The sequence below is a fragment of the Triticum dicoccoides genome, chromosome 1B (assembly GCF_002162155.2).
Source record: "Triticum dicoccoides isolate Atlit2015 ecotype Zavitan chromosome 1B, WEW_v2.0, whole genome shotgun sequence".
Lineage (NCBI taxonomy): Eukaryota > Viridiplantae > Streptophyta > Magnoliopsida > Poales > Poaceae > Triticum > Triticum dicoccoides.
In genome coordinates, this window is record NC_041381.1 from 12,512,982 (window position 1) to 12,530,940 (window position 17,959).

A 17,959-nucleotide genomic window follows, 5' to 3' on the forward strand; every position below is an offset into this window, starting at 1 on the left:
CTTGTGATAGTTTGAAAAATAACATATTTAAATTTTGCATCTAAACGCAGAAAAAATACATTGATCAGTACCACCTTTCAGCCAAAACTCGCTACTGCTACGCAGAAGTACATATAAAAAATACATTGATCATCAACAATCTTTTTGTATAGAATCTAAATCGTCAATAGGAATCTACCACCGATTTAAGAACCGGCGAAGACTCCTATTGCAGCCACAGATCCTACACATAGAGTTCAATGAAGACCAAATGTTTGGGATAGTTTGAGAAGTAACATATTTAAGGTGGTCAAATTCTTGTTAGGGGAGCGAGGTGGGACTAAAAATAGCGACTGCCACAACCTATTTAGTACCGGTTCGTGCCACGAACCGGTACTAAAGGTGCTGGCTGGGCACCAGCATCTTTACTACCGGTTCGTGTCACGAACCGGTACTAAAGATTCCCAAAGAACCGGTACTAAAGGTCACCTCCCACCAAGTCATTTGAACTGGCACTAATGGGAGCATCAGTGCCGGCTCATATGCGAACCGGTACTAATGTTTCACATATTAGGTCCTTTTTCTACTAGTGTGCATCGGATCTGGACCGTCGAATTCGCTCCGACGGACGGTCCATATCGTCCGGATGCACCGTAAAATGACTCAACTTTGTAACCTTACCACTTTAGTAATATTAAGGTTCTCCTATTTGGTTCATACATACAGACCCCAATTCAGCATGTGCAGTTCATGTTTTTCTTGGCCCTTATCACCATAACCAGGCTGCTATTATCGCCTCTTTGCTGCAAGGAAATCACCTCGGTCATTGAATTACATACTCTAGCCTCGGTCATTCAATCGCAAATTTATTGAAGGAGGTCTAGACTCATTTTGTGGCGAAGAAGCGGTATTACTCCTGAACAATCCGTCACATACGTGCTTTTATGGAGACATGATGAAGAAAGAAGCTACGCAACTGACTGATGAGCAGAATACTCATTTCATACATCATAACGTGGAAGAAGACGAGATGCATTCTGATTGTTGCAGAGCCTCTCGTGTTCTCCCCTTCAGGATTGCGCACCACAAAGCACGCCAACTCTCAGTTCTTTTTTGCAGCTAAGAAATCATCCCATTCAAGGAGATATAAACTTAAGAGCGATAACCAGGAGACGCTCGAGCTTTGCATCACAGTGCAGAATCTGGTAATAATTTCAAACTGAGTCGTTCAGTCAAGGGAGTGAGTGAATCTCTTTCCGGTCAAAAAAAGAAGTGGGTGAATCTCTTTATCTTTACGAAAGCTACTTAATAGAGTAGTCGACTCAGCCACTTAATTTCAATAACTAGTCAAGTATGAAAGACTGAAAGCACACATCCTTTTTCTTCGACAATCTTTAAACTGAGGAACATACACAGAGTCAGGTGAAGATACACATGAACATGCAGAAAGATCATGTTAGATGTGGTTGACAAGCTCGTAATAAATTCACACTACTAGGAGCAGCTACTAGAATTCTGCCAATATATGACAAGGTTCTTAAAAAATACTGTGTGTATATGCACAAAAGAGTGGAGATGAAACACCAAACACTAACCCTGGAGCGGTCATGATGTATCACCTAATCCTTTCCACAAGTCCTTTCTGCGTCAGCGCAACTGTAACATTCCTTATGTGGCTAATCTTCTTTACATCTTCCCTGCATTCATCTGAATCTCTCTTCTAACGGAGCTTCTCAATTAACTCTTCTGATGTATCCTCCAGACGTAATTTCTCAATGGCTGCAAAGTGTTTGATGCCATTAGGAAGAAACTTTAGCTCAGGACAGTCTCCGAACACTAGCTCGGCAAGGTTTTGCATCATGCCTTCCTCTATTACCACTTGGTTGAGCTGTGCCGCGCCCCATATCTCTAGATGCCGAAGTTCTGGAAATGACCCTGCGTAAAATTCCAACATCTTCCCTTGGAAAGCCTTTCTTAGCATAAGAGCGCGTAGGCCATGTAACACGCACAGACAGGAAAAGGTTTCCTCATCAATATTGGAGAATTGCAGGTGCAACCGAGTGAAGCTATTAAGGTGTGACCAAGAAGAGAAAATCTGAGGCATCGTTGTTTTTTCTAGCTGCCCTGCCAAACCAAGCACAGAAAGGGTTGGACATAAATATAACACTTCAAGCTGCAGCACCTCATCCTCAGCTGTGGCACAAATTTCGAGATGGGCAAGATGGCTCATTTTGGTGATAGCATTGCTTAAGTTAACAGAGTGTTCACTTCTCAGGTTGCAGACACCAAATGTTCTTAGCTCTGTCAAAGCTCCAACTTCACGTAGAAACACTGGAGTGGCTTTGACAGACTGAAGAGCCCACAGTCCTGCCAAGTGATGCATCCCATTAGGCACCTTGACTCCGCCTATAGTTACAGTTTCTGATGTGGCAGGAGTGCACGCATACAGGTACCTCAACTTCTGAAGCTTTACAATACTCTTTGGCAAGTACGTACGCCAGTTTATAGAATCAAAAGCATCCAAGACTTCCAAATTTTGTAACCTCCCCACTGCTTCAGGCAGGCTTTCGATCTCGGTATCTCTAATGACCAAATAATGCAGATTAAACATGTCGAATACCTCACTGGGCAACATTTTGATACGAGTACATTCCAGATCCAACGTTGACAGCAGATTCGAAGATGTTAGGATAGGCTTCAGCAAATCAACATTGATATACTTCTCAAATACATGGAGCGCACGAAGCTGTGTTGCACTAGATAGGCTCAGTTGTTCAAGGTTTTCGCCCTGGTCCAATATGCGACGTGCGCCCTTATTAGAGAATGCCCCAGTTGCAGCAGAGCCGTCATAAACTTTACCAAAGCATTCGTCCTTGGCTTTCTTGAGGGCAAGAAGGCGTATGACATCATGCATCCGACAGTGCTTCAGTCGTCCAAAATGATTCCTCTTCACTACCCGCAGTAGGCTTCAATTCACAAGCTCGGCCAAGTATGCTTCTGCCACTTCCTCCAATGTTCTGTTGTCTTTCTTTTCCCTGATAAACCCTGCTGCAATCCATTTCCTCACTGTTCTTCTCTTCTTTAATACATAATCTTCTGGGGACAATGCACAATGTAGGAAATAATTCTTCAAATCATATGGAAGGTCCTCCAAGCTGACCTTTAGGATCAAATGGGCATCAGGGATAACATCTTTCGCAAATTGTGAATCCAAACACCTGTACACATCCTCCCATTCAGCAGAATTTTGGGGTTTGCAGGAGAGTCGGCGGCCAATGCACGCAATAACAATAGGAAAGCCTTGACACTTATCTATGAACTTCAAAGCCAATTTCTGCAACTCCAACGGGCATTCTTTGTCATAATTATTCCAAAAAGCCCCTTTGCAGAACAAGACCCAGGTGTGATGTGCTTGTAGTGGTTCCTAGTGAAATGCATATGCATACTCCCTAGTTGCCAACACTGTCTGCTTTCTTTATGTCACAACAACTCGACCGGTACAATTAGATGTTGGGAATGCATCCCTTATCTCCAACCACAAGCACTCGGCCCAAACATCATCCAGGACCAAATGTATCTTCTACCTTGAAGGTAGTTGTGGATGGACTTTGCTAGACCTCTCATCTCAATGTTGGCGTGTCAATTGTGATGCCGAACTGGGCGGCGATCTTCTTGAGCAGGTCCTCAATATGGTAACTTCATGACACAGTTACCCATGCCGCGGCGTCGAAATCCAGTTTCGCGGTGTTGTACACATGATCAACTAGAGTGGTTTTACCAACACCAGGCATCCCCCACACAATTGTGACTTTGCTAGATGTGCTCTAGACCTTCACCACAGTCGTGCAGCCACCGTATCAACCTCTCCTTGTGCTGTTCGATCCCCACAAGGTGCTCATCTCTGGTGAAGTGCCGAGCTTGACCTTGATTCGTGGATCTGGAAGCATGTGAAGGTCTGATGGTGTAATACTTCTTCCTCCAATTGGCATCTTCCAGCTTGGCTTCGATTTCTTGGAACTTTGCCGCCAGGCGGTTTCAGGTCTTGCTTGAGCCGCTTCCTGGCCTTGCCGGCGAACCCTCTGTGCTTGCAGTCCTCCAGCTTGTATGTAATGATGTTCACATACCTTCCAATTTTATTTTGGTAGAAATATGTATTTTATATGAAAAAATGTTACTAAGTTGCACCAGCATATGTTCATGTATTTAATGTAAATATTAATGTAACACATTCCAAAACATGTTTCTATTCCACGAACAAAGATATTAATAATGCGGTGTTAAAATTTAATTTTCTCATCAAAGAAAAGGAATTGCCATCAAAATTAAAATGGATGCTGGATATTACTGGAATATTTTTTAAAGGAAACACATACGAGAAAATCTGTAAAAGGATAAAGAAAATAAATAAAAATAAAGGTAAAAGGGCCAGTTATGTATAGCACAGCCCACCAGCCACCATGATCTCCTTTCCTAGAAAAAAACGAACACGATCCCCAACTTCCATCCCATTCTTCTCCACCCTCATGGCAGCGGCGCAGGTCATCGCTTAGAGCAGGGCGATCCAGAACAAGGAAAATGCTTAGGGCAGAGCCGAAGCGTCCCCGCCATCATGTCGACGGTGGCAGCGACAGTGATGCGACGACCGGCTGAGCGCGCTGCCGGACGACCTCCTCCACGCCATCATGTCGCGCCTCAAGGCCCAACAGGCGGTGCAGACGTGCGTGCTGTCCATGAGGTGGAGGCACCTCTGGTGCGCCGTGCCGTGCCTCGACGTCGACGAGCAGGAGGAGCTCGGTGCCGGCCGCAATTTCCGCAACTTCGTCACCAACCTTCTGGGCGGCCACGACGTCGCTCTCCTGGAGGAGTTCCAGGTGCATGCCTTGATGACGGCTGACCCTTGGGTCCGCCACGCCATAGGCCAAGATCGTGGATGGCCTTGCCGGCTCAAAAGGTTGCATCTTTCCTACCTCACTAATTTGAAACTGCCAGATCTCGCCGGCCACATCACTTCCCGCTGCCCTGCTATGGAGGATGTGCGGCTACAAGACTGCATGTTTTGGCTCACCACTAATACAAAGATCGTCTCCTCCTCACTGAAGAAACTGGTCATCCATGGCGAGTACATGGCATACCATGCCCATGCCGTGGCATATGATGGTGATGATGATGATGATGATGATGATGAGACTTTTGCGCTGACTATAGATGCTCCTGCTCTTGTTTCTCTTTGCCTGGGCGCCGAGGAGCCTGACGTCATTGTTGATGTTGCTGCACCACATGCCATGCCATCGCTTGTTGATGCATCTATTCGTTTATGCATGTCGGCCATAGACCACTACGACTTGCACCCTCACTATCGAAATATCCCCACAACTCCGCATGAATCAGGCCTGCTTGCCGCGATGTACAATGTCACAAGTTTGCACTTGTCGCATTTCGATGTCTTGGTATGTTCTTTTTCTTGGCGTCCATTAAATCCTGTTTAATGAACAGAATCTGACTGCCTGGATAACAGTTGCTCCCCCATGAGGATTATGTGAAGTTTCCTGTATTCGACAACATGAGAGGACCTTGTACATGGACGAGTGTGATATTTCGCACGACTTCATGGGGCTAGAGCCTTACCTGCGGAACTCACGGAACCTGCAGAAGCTCACTTTGCGCCGTTGCAAGGTGTTACTGCTTCTCCTTTCATCAATTATTACCATAACTCATTTGTCCATAATATTAATTTTTCTATGATGTTCAACAGGTCTTGAATTATGAACCTACAAATGAGGTGATGGAACGCATTCACTTGTATTCTGAGGACCCGGTGGATTTCAAGTGCGAGCAGCTTAGACTTAGTGAAATCATATACAAAGATGGTGATGCTTCTGTCCACCTAGTGGTCAAGGTATTGGTGGGCATGTGGAAATATCTGCCAAACAACAAGATCGAATTCACTAAAGTCGAGTAGCAGAACTGCACGTCAATACAGTAAGTTGTCAGTGGTTTGCGGATTTCTGCCCATGTTGCATGTCTGAACATTTGGATCAACGGCTTTACCTTCTACTAGTAATTCCACATGTGCAAATATATACTCACAAACTATATGCACCATATAAATATGTATTGAAGCGTGCCCAACAAAGGATTAATTAACTATCTGTGTAGTGGGGATTAAGTTAACGCCTGAATTAATTCATGAGCCGTTTGATTGGCTTCAGTGTATTGGATGGTTGAGATATTTTGAATCGCACCAGCTCAGTAGCTTTTATACTACTAGTATAGACTACCGTGGTGCACTGGCGGAGCTACGTGTTGGTAAAATCGGCCGTTGCCTGCCCAACTCATAGAAATTATAGTGGAGATTAAGAGTAAACTCAGCCATGAGGTTAAAAATTATGGGTCTTACTTTGTACCAGCCCACCCAGGTTTGCTACCGTAGCTCCGCCACTGCCATGGCGTAAATGGCGCCATGGCAGGCAGCCGAGTTCTGCTGATATTTATACTTGTGATTAGTGGCTAGTTATGCATACATAAAATTGTTATGGATACGATAAAATTAGCAACTAGACTATTAATTTGTTCACGCCGTTGTAATTAGCAACGTTAGTCACGCACGTCAGATAAAATTAAGGAGCTGGGGCCTGCCACCTAAACACAAGCATTAGAGGGAAGAGGGTGCATGACATGCGCAGCACCTAGTGAGAAAAGAAATCTAGCCTGTGGCCTCACGTGTGAGTGGACCCACCACGTCCTGGGCCTACATGTAGCGCTGATCCAAATGCAGGGAAGAGCGGCTTAGATTGTCACTGTGAATGGAACGCGAATGAGAAAAACCGCGTTCCTAAATACAAGTCTTTCTAGAGATTTCAAATGGACTACCACATATGGATGTATATGGACATACTTTAGAGTGTAGATTCACTCATTTTGCTTCGTATGTAGTCACTTGTTAAATATCTAGAATGATAAATATTTAGGAACGGATGGAGTAGTATGGTACCTGATTGAACAGGCATGTGACGACCAGCTATCGGTCCAAATCATGTTGCATTTTCAAGAGACGAAGTTTAGATGTTAGTAATACTGAGAAGAAACCTCTAAATGCTGCGTCCGGTTGGTGTGACCTGTCTGGAAACAAGCCAAATTTGATGCTCTAGATCAGCTGAGGTTCCATACAGTATGGTTTCTGGAAACAGCTTGCAGTAGCGAGCTGTTCGTGGCCAGTAATCATGTTTCTAGACATCGACAATTAGATGCCGGCCATTTTCCTATTTAAAGCCATTCAACAGTCGCATGTTCCTACCTAGCTAGTCGCTCAAATACACTAACAGATGCCGGCCATTTTCCTATTTAAAGGCATTCAACAGTCGCATTTTCCAAAATCATATGTGACATATCCAACTTGTCCTTTTGACAACCAACTTATTTATAAGTGCATATCACTAACAGATGTTGCCTCAACAAGAACAAAAATACATCACTGAAAACATAGGTGGTATACTATTACTGAAATGATTAAAAGGACAGTCTTCATTTGTTCAAATCTAGTGAACTATGTATAGCAGTGGGTTCTAGTTATAATCCAGTAATCTTGATAAGTGCATTTTATAAATTTATTTACATTTCCGGCTCCTTCTTCCTTGACATGTCGATGTATTTCCATCAGTCAAAAGTTGTAGATTTTGTTATCTTTCCTCTCAAGATGCTGATCTTCGTTTATATGGGAACTCGGGAGTGCACTATTTTATGTTGACATGTGAAGATGTGATTGGAATAGAATACGATGATGTTCTCCTGAGAGCAATAATAGGACTAAATGGATTAGGTAAAAATACCAGAGAAATTTCAAAAATATTAACATGAACACGACGAAAGTAATCGCGTGGTAACACTGAATCTCTGAAAGTTATCTAACTACTCATCAACCTGTACATTCTTACGGGTTAGTTTATACTCCAGACTTTCTGTTTCATGGGTAATATGTTAAATCACAATTCAAGATTTGAAAATGCATGCAGATCTTTTTTGTACCCCAGTTATTAAATTATGCACTCATGATTTATTTTTTACACATATGGAATTTATTTTGTTTTTTCTCTCCCAGATATGCTTTTACAATATCTTTTGCAAATTGGGATTTGTTTATTTTTATTGTCTATGGGATTTAAGCCATAAAAGGACTTAGCCGAACAACCTTTCGTCTCTTCAAACATTAAGACTTTGATAATATGCTGAAAGGAATGTTCCTATTTACTTATACACCATTGAATTTTATTACTTTTTTTACTTAACTCGGAATTTGGTTTGGAGTGTATTTTCCATTAATGAACCTCATAAAATTTGACTGTCAAGATTTGGAAATATTTGATATTGTTTCGAATTTGCAATCATTATGCACTTTCTGGTACTTTTCAAACTTTATATGCTTTTATCATATTTTATTAAATGCAAAAATAATTCTCCTTGAAATCTTATTTGGCTTCAAATCTAGCCAGCCGGTACATCCTTTCACTTCATCACCAACCAAAATGGCTTTAATCCATCGACACTTTATCCCCTTTCTTCTCCTCTTTCTTCTACTTGGGGTTTTCCCTACTTTAAAGCAAACTTAGATTTTTATTCTACAGTGCGACTTGCCCATCCCCTTAAATGGGGAAAAAACCGAAAATTAAATTGCAAGGCTATTTTTTATTAACTTGGATCATTATAATCTGATCCTGCAGAACAAAGATGGCTAGGATTACTCTTTCACTTTGATTAACATCTGAATCTTACTCTTTCTCTTTGATTAACATCTGAATCTCACGACAGTCTCTAAATAGTATAATGCCATTACATGTCCTCTTATGATTCCATCTACAGTTCTTTGCATTTATGTTTCTTTCGTGCCTCATTTTAAAAGAAGTAATCCCTATGTTTTTATTAGATATTATATTTTGATTTCGAGAAGTCAAATTTCATAAAGTTTGACTAACAGTTAGTCAAAGTACATATACATATGGTCTTATAAAAATTTGTACCAATAGATTCACACTTGAAACTAGTTTAATATGATGTTGATTTTGTGGTAAATAACAATATACTGCAGGAAAAAAATTAAGAGTCAATGTCTGCTTTCGAAGACTTCCTTAAATCTAAATACAATGTACGTGTAATAAGAACCAGAGGTGGTACAACGAATATATGGAATACCACTCACATCTTTTTTTTAGAAAAGGAGGATAACCTCCGGCCTCTGCATATGGGCGATACATGCAGCCACTTTATTAATTACTAGGGGTTGGGGCGCCACCTTGTGGCACCTCCTCAAAGGAAGCTGGGGCGGTGCCAGATTGGCAGCCGCCCATTTCAGTTGCTCTTTTGCAATCTTGGTAACACATGAAAATGGCATGTTATAAGAAGTCGCACTATGAATTTTGAAAGAGCTAAATAATAACACTCAAATACAATGAGATTAGGACATTTCCAATGTGGATCAGCAAACGTATACCACCAACATTTTCATGGACATCCATCAAGCTTCGATCATTCTATGTAATTTATAAAAGAAAAAACAAGACACCGACCATAACAAAAACTAAAAACCAAAGAAAAAACAGGACGCCAATAAAGGTTAATGACCCCCACGGCCGAGCCGCCAGCCTCGTCGTTGTTGGCGGCCAATGCCAACCCACGGAGCACGACAATATAACTACAACAGGAAGAGTATGCATTCATAAAGCAGAGCAAGCTTGGTGATTCTATACATACTAATAGGTTTATGTACTAGTAACAAAGAAGGGCCAATATTACAAGGTGGATCAATAGATTATGATAATGTTAGTCTTACAAGGTGGATCATTTTTCTCAAATCAGCTGAGAGGAAAGAAGAATATGTGCATGAGCAAATTATGAATAAAACCAGTCAATTTGAAGCATGATAGCTGTAGATTCTGATAAAAATAATTCCCATAGAGTAAGAAGCTTTAGAGCATGCGTTTCGGGGTGGATCAATAGGATTTGAAGCAAACCGACGAATATTTCGACAATCTATCAAAAGGATAGAACTTGTGATGCAGAAAGGTATTTATCCGACATGATCAATTTCAGCTAGAAGAACAGATAGATGGAACGGATATTCCTGGAAGATGATAACTAACAAAGAAAAAAAGGGTTAATTTCATGGGAACATAATAATTGTTGCCACACAAGTATTACCCACCACGTTTTATCTAACAGGCTAACCAAAAGAGTATTTTGACAATGACCATAGGCAAAAAAATGGAAGTATGTGACTTTAGGAACACAGAGAGTGATCCTAAAGTTAAGATATTGTTGCCCGTACTCCATCCAAACCTCAAGTGACATGTATCTTCAGAAAAAAATGGCTAGGAGCCTCATGGGCCGCCAATATATTCAGTGAAGTGGCTCAGTTCAGCTGATACATCTGATAGAATTAGAAATGAGGCTGACCAAGTGTCTGAAAAACATGAACAAAAGCCAAATGAGTTCACAATGCTTGATAGTTCATGATAAAGCTTCTTCCAGCATGCATTGAATAATCATCTAGGAGGCAACTTTAAGCTAATTCAACAACTTTTCTTGCCAAGTTAAATAAAATGAAGGGTTGTACCTTTTTTGCGAAATAGGATTGTACTAAACTTCTAGTAGCAAATATCTCACATGATCACAAAGGGGCATAATATCAGCCAACAGAAAAAATATGTATTTGTTGCAAACACAAACAATTCCAGGTTCACTTGTTGAAATTATATCAACAGAAAAAATATGTATTTGTTGCAAACACAAATAATTCCAGGTTCACTAGTTGAAATTATATGTACACAAAATAAAATAATTTGAGCTAAGTGCATCACAAAATAAATAAAGTATCTGCGGACGTTTGCAGTACTGGTAATCACTCAGAAAATAAAGTAGCGCAAAAGCTCACCGCAGATGTTCATGATCTAGCCTCTTTCACATAAAAGCTACAATGGAATCTAGAGGGAGGGAGCTAGAGGAGGAGAATGGAGAGAAACATGACCTGCGCCGGTCGTCGTGGCGCGCTACAGGTACATGTGGCGCTCAGAGTACACTCAACTCATAAAGTAATTTCTTAGAGTATTCCAAACTCCTAAAAGAGGTTCTCAAAATAATCCAAACTCCTACAAAACAATACATAAATCATTTGCGTTTTGGTTATACTCTGTTTCAGTTTGTACAAATCGCGTTTTGGTTAAACTCATGTCCACCGTACATTACTGTAAGAAGAACACCAAGCATTGTGGCAGCAACTTTAATGGAACAACTCCCTATATGTGCCCAGCTCATCATATTTTTTGAGACAAGAAAAACACTTAGAATGAACAAATGAAATGTGAACACAGATTGTCTAAAAATGAGGAGAACGATAAGAATAAAGGCTGAAAACTATGACACAAAGAAAATAAACATGCCTAGCACAAGTACCAAAGGGAAGACAATGATATCAAGGAAGAGAAGCGACCTTAGAAAATAAAGAAGTGGCATCATCTCTTCCAGCTTTCCAAAGTAGATGAGACCGCCAAGTGTGCCTGCATTGGTTTTGTATAGGTTAGCTGCAGTCGAGAGTATATGCAAGAAACCTATGATCAGGAGATATTCGACAACTCTTAATGTGCACATAACCTGCATAAGTTACAAAATTATCCACCGATAACTTTTCAAGATCAAGAAAATAAAATGTCCTCATAGCAGGATATCGATGATAATAAGCAACAAGCATTGTTCAAAATTAAGTGCAGAAAATATAATAATCAAACTATATTAAACTATACAGTTGAAGCTCACATGTGAATATGGAGATCACACCAAACTGCTTTACGTAGCAAAGCACATACAAATTTCTCTGCAATCATGCACAATTCTTCCTTCTCCCAGTCAGAAAGAAGAAACGTCATGCTAAACCACCAGAGGGCCTTAGCTTCTGGATAAACTGGGTAATCCATTTCGTTTGGCATGTAGTGGTAATATGACCTAAATACAAAGAAAAGAGTTAATTCAGCCACAAACACAATTGTTTTTCATTGTGTAGATCATTTACCTAGCAAAAAATATTTTACACCGTCATTCAACATCTTGCGGAAGAATTCAACAACATGGCAGTCAAAAACGGCCTCTCTCTTGAGCTCAAGAACGCTGCCTACTTTGCAAAAGATGAGAAAGTCCCTTGAGCCCAAACATGGTGCCTACTTCTCAAAAGATGAGAAACTCTCATGATAACAAGTATAGATAAAAAGAAATTACCTACCCCAAGATGAGCAACCCAGATGCTTCAGTTCTTTACATCAGGTTCAGAGACGTACACAGGTACCATACTTTGCCGTACAATAGATAAGACAAAGATACTATCATTCTCTTAAGATAAACAATTTGATCCCATCGCTTCCAAGTCTCCAATCTTTATTTGTTCTGCAGTTTTCTTGTCAGCGTTACTGCCATGAACAAAGCTTCTTTCTCAAACTGCGAAATCTGAATGTTCCTACAAAACGGTATACAGAAATTAAAAAGTTGTTGGCAGGTCCATACCGCTACGACTGCCCGGCATACAACAACAGTACCATCAGACACTCATATCCTATCCTGAGAGCTCTAGAATCGTGGTGTCCGCTATGATAATAAACACAACAAAATACTCTACATATAGATCTGCTAGATAACAACAATGAAACTGTGGACCTTTTCTAACGTAAAATTGAATTAGGGGCATCTCAACTAACAAGTTATCTTTCTCTCATGTCCCATTGCTATCTTAAAAGGAATCACCAAAGTAGTTATATACTTATATCATTCTTTGGTTCTGTTGCTGGTTCTTGACAAATGTCAATTCTTCAAAGCTGTCCAGGAGAAAGAAATGGATTGGGCTCACTTGGCAGGGAAAGATGGCCTGCACGCCCGCCATGGTGCTCCTCCATCACACCCGCAGCCTGCACAAACCAACCGCACAAATCAAATCGACAAATCCAGAACAAGAAGAAGATGAGGTGAGGGGAGTGGAGGAGGATGGAGGGCGTAAGTACCTTTGGCGTCTACGTGCTGCAACCCGTCGCCGGCGTCGAGGACCACCACATCAGTAAGCACCAAGAGAAGGCCGCCGCCGCCGTCGCCCCATCCCCATCCATCCATGGGTGGGGGTGGGGCTAGGGTTTCGCCCCCATCCATCCATGGGTCGGATCAGACCTCCATGGCCGACCACGAGGCCCAGGTGGACGAGGGCGCGGGTGAGGGAAGGAGAGAAGGGGTGGGGTGGGGGGGCGCCAGCTGCGGGGGAGGACGCTGGTGGCGGCGGCGGCCACAGACGAGGGAGAGGGGAGAGGGAGAGGAATCGAGCGATGAGGGTCGGGGGCTGAGAGAACCCTCCGGTCTTTTTTTTTCCTTCGACTGTTTCTTTTTTGTCATTAGGTAGTCCGACGTGGATGCAGCCAGTGAGCTTCCATGATGCACACGTTAATATTTTTAATTCACAAAGACCTTACAAAGTACTACATCAGTTAGTCTAAACATCATCTTGGCAACATCTGTCGCTACTTCTATCAACTTGATGAAGGGGTGCCGAAAATCCGAGCCGAATACCAAACAGACTTCGCACAAAAGCGTAGCATCTAAAGCCGAAGCCCCAACCAAGCCATAATGCCGGGTCTAGGGCACACTCAGAAGCGATCACCGCCATCTTTCACCTATCCATCTTCAAAACAAGAACATCTAACATTGCCCGAGGAACGTGCATGTGGGTTCTGTTGGTTGTACTAGCTAGCTGCCTGTCACTCACGACAAGAGTTAATATAACACCAACCATATTATATCCTATGAGCTCTTAGATTATACTATGTACCAAGTGGTTGTTAATTAGGGCCTGGTGGCTAATTAGTGCTCGAGTACCGACATAGCATTGATACATCTACTTGCTTGCAAATAATTGATGCTAATTATTCTCAAAAAAAATTGATGCTAATTGCTTGATGTTGTCGTGATACAGATACAATGAATTTCACTTGAAACCGGATTGAGATACAAGGAATTTTACAAGGCGGATAGTAAGAGGCATACAAGTAGAACATGCAAGATAATGCTAGTACAATCAGGTCCGGTATATATATCTTAGCTTGGCTTCAGAGCTTGGAGCGACGACAAAATGCCGATAACTGCACCAATGACCGTGACCACCGCCACGAATTTGGGCCAGTGCTTGTCAAGGAAGAGGTAAGATGTGAGCCCCCATGACATTCTGTCCTTGAAGTTCTCAATATCTATCATTATGTCGATGTAGCACTTTCCGAGGCGCATGTTCTTGCCAATGCCAGTGAAGAGGTCGAGTATCTCCTGGCTGGTGAGTCCTCCTCCTTCGATGACCTTGCTTTTCCGCAGGTCATGCACGTGTTTCTTCTGGTCCAGCAGCATGGCGAAGAGATGGAGGTAGGAGCAGACAGCGGATTCTTCATCATTAACATCGCCGAAGTCTGCGGTTTTGCATAACTCGAAGGCGGCCATGTTGAGGAGCCAAGTCGCATTTGCGTCGGTTGGGAACAGGGGTGGCACGCGGAGATCGCCAAATAAGAAGCCAAACTTTTTCCCGCCGAGGCCCGTGTCCACTAACCTTTTCCTTTGGAGGGTCATGTGCACTAACCCTGACTTCTCAGTCTCGGGTACGAGTGTGATACCGACGTCGGCAAGCTCGGCGACGCTGATGGATAACGACATGGGCTTGTCTCCGCCCGGAGCAGTGGGGCGATCGACTTTGATGTCGTCGTTGTTCCCCACGATGTAGAACCGGACGAGGCCGAGGAGATGCGGAGGTTCATAGGTAGGATCTACGACGATGCCTTGGTCGACGCCAGGATCAATTCGGTTGTTCAGGCCGCTTCTCATCGCGGCGACGAAGTCCTCCCAAGGCCAGGGCGAGGGCGCTAGATGCATGAAGCCGAAGATGGCTTCAACCACCACCCATGGGATCTGGTTCTCAAGCATCATGATGTCGGTGGAGATGCGCTCGAAGTTGGCGCAAAAATACCTGTTCAGCGCCGTATCCATGCCGTCGACGTAGTTGTCCACATAACTAATGTAAGACAATAAGTTTTGGGGAACCAGCACAACCCTCTAGGGGTGGCTTATCTCATTATATATAATGGTTGTGTTACAATATGTACCATATACGTACATAGGTACAGAAGCTATACATAGTCTAACACCCTCCCTCAATCTTAGCCACTTTCTAAAGAACTGAGAAGGGTAAGATTGCGCCTACAAGCCTCAAACTGTGGCAGCGGTAAAGGCTTAGTGAAGATGTCTGCAAGTTGATCCTTAGATGAGATGAACTTAATCTGGAGTTGCTTCTGTGATACACGTTCCCGTACAAAGTGATAGTCAACTTCAATGTGTTTCATTCGGGCATGAAATACTGGATTTGCAGAAAGGTATGTAGCACCGATGTTATCACACCAAAGAATAGGAGGCTGTGGTTGAGACAAACCCAACTCCTGAAGCAAAGACTGCACCCAAATAATCTCTGCAGTAGCATTAGCCACAGCCTTGTACTCAGCTTCAGTACTGCTACGTGACACAGTAGCCTGTTTCCGAGCACTCCAGGCGATCAAATTAGAGCCAAAGAATACTGCATAACCCCCCGTGGATCGCCTGTCATCTGGGCTACCAGCCCAATCTGCATCAGAGAAGGCCGAAAGGACCCGAGAGGAAGTCGGCCGAATATGCATACCAAATGTCAGGGTGAACTGAACATAACGAAGAATGCGTTCAACAGCAGCCCAATGAGTATCTCTGGGAGCCTGAAGATACTGACAAACCCTGTTAACAGCATAAGAGATATCTGGTCTCGTGATCGTCAAGTACTGAAGTCCACCAACAATGCTCCTGTACTCTGTGGCATCCGCAGGAGACAAAAGCTCACCATCAATAGCTGTTATCTTGTCGGTAGACGACATGGGTGTGGTGGTCGGTTTGCACTTCAGCATGCCAGCTCTCTGTAACAACTCCAAGGAGTACTTCTTCTGCGTAAGGACAAGACCAGTAGCACGAGAAGTGACCTCAACTCCAAGAAAGTAGTGAAGCTTCCCAAGATCTTTGACCGCAAAATCAGCACCAAGAGAGCAGACAAGAGCATCAGCAGCATACTGAGAAGAGCTGACAAGGATAATATCATCGACATATACCAAAAGATACATAGTGACTTCTGGCTTCTGTAGAAGAAATAACGAAGTGTCAGCAGTAGACGGCACAAACCCATGAGCACGAAGGGCAGAGGCAAGGCGGGCATGCCAGGCACGAGGAGCTTGCTTCAAACCATATAGTGCTTTGGAAAGACGACAGATATAGTCAGGACGATCAGGATCAGAGAAACCAGGCGGCTGTTTCATATAAACCTCTTCCTCCAAAAATCCATGTAGAAAAGCATTCTGCACATCAAGTTGACGAAGTGACCAACCACGAGAAACAGCAATGGAGAGAAGAAGCCGAATAGTGGTAGGCTTGACGATAGGACTGAAGGTGTCCTCATAGTCAAGACCATGACGCTGCCGAAAACCGCGAGCAACAAGTCGCGCTTTGTAACGCTCAATAGATCCATCCGAATGCTTCTTCACTTTGAATACCCATTTTGAGTCAATAACATTTACCCGTGGTGGTGGAGGAACGAGAGTCCATGTCTTGTTACGAAGAAGAGCATGAAACTCCTGCTCCATAGCCTCTCGCCAATGTGGAATGCGCAGGGCAGCCTGATATGAGCGAGGCTCAGAAGATGGATCCGCAACAGCAGCAGCCAAACAAGCAGCCAACCAAGCAACCGTATCATCCTTACGTTCCTTAGGTTTGAAAATGCCACTGCGACTGCGTGTATGTGGTCGGGACACAGGAACCACCGAGGTCGACGGAGCAGCCTGCAACGGGCTGGAGGACGGCGACGTTGACGAGTCAGCCGGTGACGAGGAGCCAGTCACGGTAGTCTCGGACTCGGTTGGCGAAGAAGGCCGACCCACCGGCGAAACCGGCAGAGCAGACGAAGCAGCTGGCGACTCCGGCATCACAGACCGGGCCGATGGCGAGCTCGGCATAGTGGGCCGTGGCGCGGCCGGTGTCGCGGGCCGATCCGCTGATGAAGGCGACGTGAGGACCCGAGCCGCGGGCGAAGACGGCGTGACGGGCTGAGCCGCAGGCGAAGACGGCGTGACGGGCCGAGCCGCGGGCGACTCGGCGGCCGCTGGCGAAACGGACCGAGCAGTGGCGATGCTCGGCGCGACGGGCTCATTGGGTGACCATGCATGGGCACACGAATTGATGCCATGCAACATAGGGCGATCGACGTGCCCACCAGAAGACGACGACGATGATGGTGAATCCTCCAACAGCTCCAAACGAGCTCCACGTCCGGTTCCTGCACCATGGTTAGGTAACAGCAAAGGAGAGTATGCAACATCATCAAATTGGTCAGAAGAAACAGAGGATGAATGCAGGGATGGTGGTTCGACAGTGGACACAGGAAGGTTGGCAAAGGGAAAAACATGCTCATCAAACACGACGTCCCGAGATATATAGACACGATTAGTGGGAACATAAAGACATTTGTAACCTTTATGAAGAGAGCTATAGCCAAGAAAAACACACTTCTTAGAACGAAACTCAAGCTTGCGCTTGTTATATGGACGAAGATGCGGCCAGCAAGCACACCCAAATACCTTGAGAAAGGTATAATCAGGTTGTTCATTAAGGAGAACCTCAATGGGAGTCTTCATGTTTAAAACACGAGTAGGAGTACGGTTGATGAGAAAGCATGCAGTGGTGAAAGCATCACTCCAAAAACGAAACGGAACAGATGCATGGGCCAAAAGAGTAAGACCAGCTTCAACAATATGACGATGCTTACGTTCGACTGAACCATTCTGCTGATGTGTATGTGGACATGCTAAACGATGAGCTATCCCAAGCGACTGAAAGAAAGAGTTGAGGTTGCGATACTCGCCCCCCC

At 43.7% G+C, this 17,959-nt stretch overlaps 1 long non-coding RNA gene and 1 pseudogene across 1 annotated transcript; both read right to left on the bottom strand.

The window, feature by feature from the left end:
• Nucleotides 1-1,594: 1,594 nt before the first annotated feature.
• The window catches only part of LOC119299382, a 22,826-nt pseudogene continuing 6,461 nt past the window's right edge, over nt 1,595-17,959 (bottom strand).
• LOC119299399 lies at nt 10,107-12,156 on the bottom strand. The gene is made up of 4 exons (XR_005146196.1): nt 12,032-12,156; nt 11,779-11,964; nt 11,456-11,522; nt 10,107-10,429 (listed from the first exon to the last, which is right to left on the bottom strand). It is a non-coding gene; the product is annotated as an uncharacterized LOC119299399 (long non-coding RNA).